A 6059-nucleotide genomic window follows, 5' to 3' on the forward strand; every position below is an offset into this window, starting at 1 on the left:
GAAAGACTCCAGAAGGCACTAATGTCAAAAATGACTGACCCTGAGGCTTTGAACAAGCAGGAAGTAATAAAGGAAGACAGAGGTGTAAACTATCTGCAGAGCACTTACAGCACGCCCTCAAACACTGAGAGCCCATCGGCAAATGCTGGAGACTTGCTGGTTCAAGGCAACTTCAAGAATTTTTTTTTTTAAAACATTATTTATCTTACTTATTTTTTGTTGTTGCAGTTTGGCCGGGGCTGGGTTTGCACTCACCACCCTCAGTATATGGGGCTGACACGTACTCACTGAGCCACAGGCACCACCCCAGCTTCAAGAATTTAGTATAAAACAATCTACATAGTCCACAAGCACAACAAACTCCAAATAAGATAAAACTTAAGGAGAGATCCAAACCTAGACATGTGATAATCAAACAATAAGTAGCAACAATAATGAAGCCACCCACTGTGTATAAAGGATGTTTTAAAAATTCAATATCTGATTTCTCATGAGAAATAATGACAGATGAAAGTAGGATGACTTATTCAAAGTCTTGAAATCAAAAGAGTGCCAACTAACAATTCTGTATCTATATTAGTAACAAAATTATCCTTCAATGATAAAGGAAAGGTTAAGCCATTACCAGATAAACAAAAACTGACAGTCCTCAGGTAGAAATGAAAGGACCCCAAACAATGGCCCAAATCCACCTGATTAAAAAAAAAAAAAAATCAGTAGAAATAACTACATAGATAGAATAATTGTCTTTTCGGTTTTAATTCTTTCCTTCTTCTTAAGAAAAGAAACTGTGGGTGGTGCCTGTGGCTTAGTGGGTAGGGCACCAGCCCCATGTACCAAGGGGGGTGGGTTCAAACCTGGCCCAGGCCAGACTGCAACAAAAAAAAATAGCCGGGCATTGTGGCAGGTGCCTGTAGTCCCAGCTACTCAGGAGGCTGAGGCAAGAGAATCGCCTAAGCCCAAGAGCTGGAGGTGTGACACCACGGCACTCTGCCAAGGGCGATGCAGTAAAACTCTGTCTTTACAAAAAAAAAAAGAAGAAAAAAAAAAAGAAACTGCATAAAGCAATAATTATTAAACTGTGTGTGTTGTTGGCTTTATGAGGTATAAAAATGGAATTTGTATGACAATAATTGCGAAAAAGAGATGAAAACAGAGCTAAGAAGAAGTGAAGTTTTTAATACTAAAATAACATAGTATCAATTGGAACTACATTGTTTTAAGTTAAGATGTTAATTATAATCCCTGCAACCATTAGGAAAATTAATTCCCCCCCCAATACTAAAATAAATAGTAAGAAAATTAAAGTGGCACACTGGAAAATATCTATTTAACACAAAATAAGGCAGTAATGGAAGAAGAAAAAACCAAAAAAGTCATAATACATAGAACACACATAGCAAACTGACATAAATTCTAGCTTGACAGTAGTACTACAACATGAATAGATTAAACACTCCAGTGAAAAGGCAAAGAATGTCAGACTGCACAAACAAGACTCAACTTTATGCGACTTTCAAGAGACATTTATTTATTTATTTATTTGACAGGGTCTCACTCTGTCATCTAAGCTGGAGTACAGGGGTGCAATCATAACTCAATATAACCTCAAACTCCTGGGCTCAAGAAATTTTCCCACCTTAGCCTCTCAAAGTGCTGAAATTACAGGTATAAACCACTCCAGCTGGCCTATTAATTTATTTTAAAGAGATGGGGTCTTGCTATGTTGCCCAGGCCGGATTCCAACTTCTGGGCTCAAACAACCCTTCCACCTCTACCTCTCAAATGACATCAGAGACTTATCTGAGATTCAAAAACACAAATATGTTGAAAGTAAACAAAGAAAAAAAATAGTTTATGCAAATAGAACACAAAAGAGGGCTAGAATGGTCATATTGATTTCAAATAACATAGAACTTAGGAAAAAATTGTTATTAGGCACAGAGAAATTTTAAAATGATAAAAGGGTCAATGCATCAGCTATGTACCTAAGAACAAAGCCCCTTAAATACATGAAACAAAAAAATGACAAAACTGAAGACAGAAATAGATAAGTGAACAGTATTAACTGAAGGCTTCAATACTGCACATTCAATAATAGATTTTAAAAACTAGAAAGAGACCAGCCTATGCTAATGCAAGACCCCCATCTCTAAAAAACAGTGGGCGTTATGGCGGGCACCTGTAGTCCCAGCTACTAGGGAGGCTGAGACCAGAGAACCACTTAAGCCCAAGAGTTTGAGATTGCTGTGAGCTATGACGCTACAGCACTCTTATCAGTGCAGCAAAGTGAGACTCTGTCTCAAAAAAACTAGAAAGAGAATCAACAGTAACAGACATCAACAATGTAATCCAAGTAACTAGACTAGACTTATATATATATAAGATACTCCAACAAATAACAGCAGAACAAAGATTCTTTTCAAGTGCACATGGAATATTCAAAGTAATTCAAAGTAAATTCCCATGAAAATCCCAGCAGCCTTTTTTTAAAACAGAATTTGACACAGTTTATCCAAAAATTCATATGAAAATGCAAGGGATCTAGTATAGCAAAATTAATCTTGAAAAGAGAACAGGCTCGGCGCCTATAGCTCAACCGGCAAAGGCGCCAGCCACATACACCTAAGGTGGCGGGTTCGAATCCCCAGCCCGGACCCGCCAAACAACAATGATGGCTGCAACCAAAAAATAGCCGGGCGTTGTGGCGGGCGCCTGTGGTCCCAGCTACTTGGGAGGCGGAGGCAAGAGACTCGCTTGAGCCCAGGAGCTGGAGGTTGCTGTGAGCTGTAATGCCACGGCACTCTACCCAGGGGGACAGCTTGAGGCTCTGTCTCAAAAAAAAAAAGAAAAGAGAACAAAATGGAGATTTCAAAATTTACTACAAAAGCTACATTAATTAATAAAGTAGAAGGATGAGCATGTAGATCAAAGGAACAGAATTCAGAGCCCGCCCCAATCCTTACATTTATTTCAATTTCTCTTCTTTTCTCTTAACAGTGCAGTAGTTTATTAGAAGACAGAAAAGCTTCCAATACAATGGAAGAGGTCTGGAAGGGGTTGCCCCAATTTATTTTCAATAAAGGTCCCATGAAAATTCTATGAGGATCGAAACTGCAAACTTATTAGGATGGCTATTAAAAGAAATGCATGTACGCATGCATACACATCCCCCCCCCCCCGAAAACAGAAAGTGTGAGAGGATGTGGAGGAATTGGAATCCTGTGCACCACTGGTAGAAAAGTCAACTGGCGAAGCTGCTATATAAAACAATATGAAAGTTCCTCAAAATATAACTACCGTAGGATGCAGAAATCCCACTTCTGGGTATACAACTAGAAGAAACAGGGGCGGTGTCTACGGCTCAAAGGAGTAGGGGGCCGCCCCCATATGCTGGGTGGGTTCAAACCTAGCCCCAGCCAACAAAAACTGCAAAAAAAAAAACAAAAAAAACAACTGGAAGAAACAGAAACAGGGGCATAAAGAGATATCTGAATGGCCATGTTCATGGTAGCTTTATTTCTAATAACCAAAAAGTAGAGCAAACCCATCTATCTATCCATTGATAGATAAATTAATAAACAAAATATATATACAATGGAAGATTACACAGCCTTAAAGGAGAAGTAAATTCTAATACCTGCCCCAACACTTAGGAACCTTGCAAACGCTATGGTAAGTGAAAGAAGGGAGTCAGAAAGGGCACATTTGGCATGATTTCATTTGGAGGAAATATCCAAAATAGACAAAATCCACAGAAATAGTCATCTAAGGAAGAAAGAATAAACAATGAGTACTAATGGGCATGATTTTCTTTTTTTTAATGAAGAGTGCCAAAAATGTTCTAAAACTAGAGGGTGATGGTTACACAACTGTGTGCATGTCAAAAACCACAAAATTGGCTTGGCGCCCATAGCACTATGGTTACGGCGCCAGCCACATACACGGAGGGTGGTGGGTTTGAACCTGGACTGGTCCAGCGAAATAACTGGGTCCAAAAACATAGCTGGGTGTTGTGGTGGGCACCTTTAAAAAAAAAGGCTAAGGCAAGAGAATAGCTTAAGCCCATGAGTTAGAGTTGGCTGTGAGCTGTGACACCACAGCTCTCTACTGAGGGCAACATAATAAGACTCTGTCACAAAAAACACACACAAAATAGTCTATTTTAAAGGGGCAAAAATTATGGTACATGGCTTGTATTTTTTTTTTATTGTTGCAGTTTTTAGTCAGGGCTGGGTGCCCTACTCCTTTGAGTCACAGGCGCCACCCTATGGCTTGTATTTTAAGGAAGCTCTCATTGAATGAAAAACAGCAAACCAGATGGCTATAAAAAGTGAACAGAAAAAGAGATATTGGGAATTCAAACAGGAAAACTTTAAAAATCATATACCCATTTGAATGGGTAAAGATAAATGAGAAAATGTGCAAGACGGCAGAATAAAATTCTGAAGATACAAATGGAAGAAAAAATAAGTCAGAGGACTATTCCAATTGGTCATAATAAAGATATATTTATAAATATAAACAGGTACATTTTTGAAAAACTTTGCCCAGATCTGAATGGCATGAGGTTCCGGAGTGAAAACCTATACCCAAGCCTATGATAACAAATGAAAATAGTCTCACACAAGATCTGTCGTCATAAACTTTTAGACAAATGCTTTTAGACAAATAAACTTTTAGACAAAGAGATTTTACAAAATTGTCTAAATAGGATGAACAATCAGAACAACCTTCAACTTTTCAACAAACTGATAGCTGGAACACAATGGGGCATCAGTTTTAACAACCTGAATGAAAGTAATTTCCACTTTAGATTTAGAACTATCAATACCAGGACAGGAAAAAAACACAGACTCAAAAAAATTGTCCTTCTCCATGCTTCTTCTCGATAGTGGTGGATGTGTACCAGTAAAAGACAGAGTAATTGGCTTGGTACCCCCGTAACACAGTGGCAACAGGACCGGCCACATGCACTGAGGCTGGCAGGTTTGAACTCAGCCTGGGCCTGCCAAACAACAATGACAAATGCAACAAACAAATAGCAGAGCGTTGTGGTGGGCACCTGTAGTCCCAGCTACTTGGGAGGCTGAGGCAAGAGACTCGCTTAAACCCAAGAGTTGGAGGTTGCTGAAGCTATGACGCTACCTAGGATGACACAGTAAGACTCTGTCTCCAAAAAAAAAAAGACAGAGCAATAACCTAAGAAAGACCTAGTCTCTAAGAAACAGAAGATGCACCTTCAAGGAGAGGTAAACTGAAACCCCAGGATGATGACAGAGACAGGTAAGGTTGATGGGTATGTTAGAGGGGGTAAAGGCAGTCAGTCCAAATTGAAACACACTGAAGGAACTGATACAAATTAGCAAAAAGGTTACTAAGTAGAAATTATTAGTATGCAGTTAAGTATTTAAACTATGCAAATAAAGCAAAACAACTATTAACTCCAAGAAACACAAAAGATTGCAAGAAAAATGTAAAGTTATCAGAGTGTACCAAGCATTAATAGTGAACTGTGAATAGCATTGATATTCACCATATAAACTAAATGTGCCCCAACCAAAATGAAAATACAACCATATTTGGTAAATAAATAGATCACTAGTGTACGTGAGGAAGGTTTAGGAGAAGAGCTGAAACTTACTCCATGGTGGAAATTAAAATTCTTCAAGTGACAAAAAAATTTAAATAGCAATACATGTAACTGTTAGAAAATTAGTAAATAGCCAAAGAATTAATAACAACAGCTGACACTGTTTGCTTGAGGAGCAGAAAATGGGAGGAGTGAGGTACTGTCCTTCTTGAAATGTATCTTAATACACTGGATTGAATCTCTGTGTATAAATGATTACGACACAAAATAAAATTAAAAATTAAAAGTGAGAAGGGGGCTCGGCACCTGTGGCTCAAGCAGCTAAGGCGCCAGCCACATACACCTAAGGTGGCGGGTTCGAATCCACAGCCTGGGCCCGCCAAACAACAACGATGGCTGCAACCAAAAAATGGCCAGGCGTTGTGGCGGGCGCCTGTAGTCCCAGCTACTTGGGAGGCTGAGGCAG

At 39.1% G+C, this 6059-nt stretch overlaps 1 protein-coding gene across 1 annotated transcript in view; it reads right to left on the reverse strand.

Annotated features, from left to right (window-relative positions):
* CLASP1 (cytoplasmic linker associated protein 1) overlaps nt 1-6059 on the reverse strand; it is a 303536-nt gene that overhangs the window by 175311 nt on the left and 122166 nt on the right. The gene's annotated exons all lie outside the window — the stretch shown is intronic.

This window comes from Otolemur garnettii, unplaced genomic scaffold (genome assembly GCF_000181295.1).
Source record: "Otolemur garnettii isolate 467f Iridium unplaced genomic scaffold, OtoGar3 scaffold00059, whole genome shotgun sequence".
Classification (NCBI taxonomy): domain Eukaryota; kingdom Metazoa; phylum Chordata; class Mammalia; order Primates; family Galagidae; genus Otolemur; species Otolemur garnettii.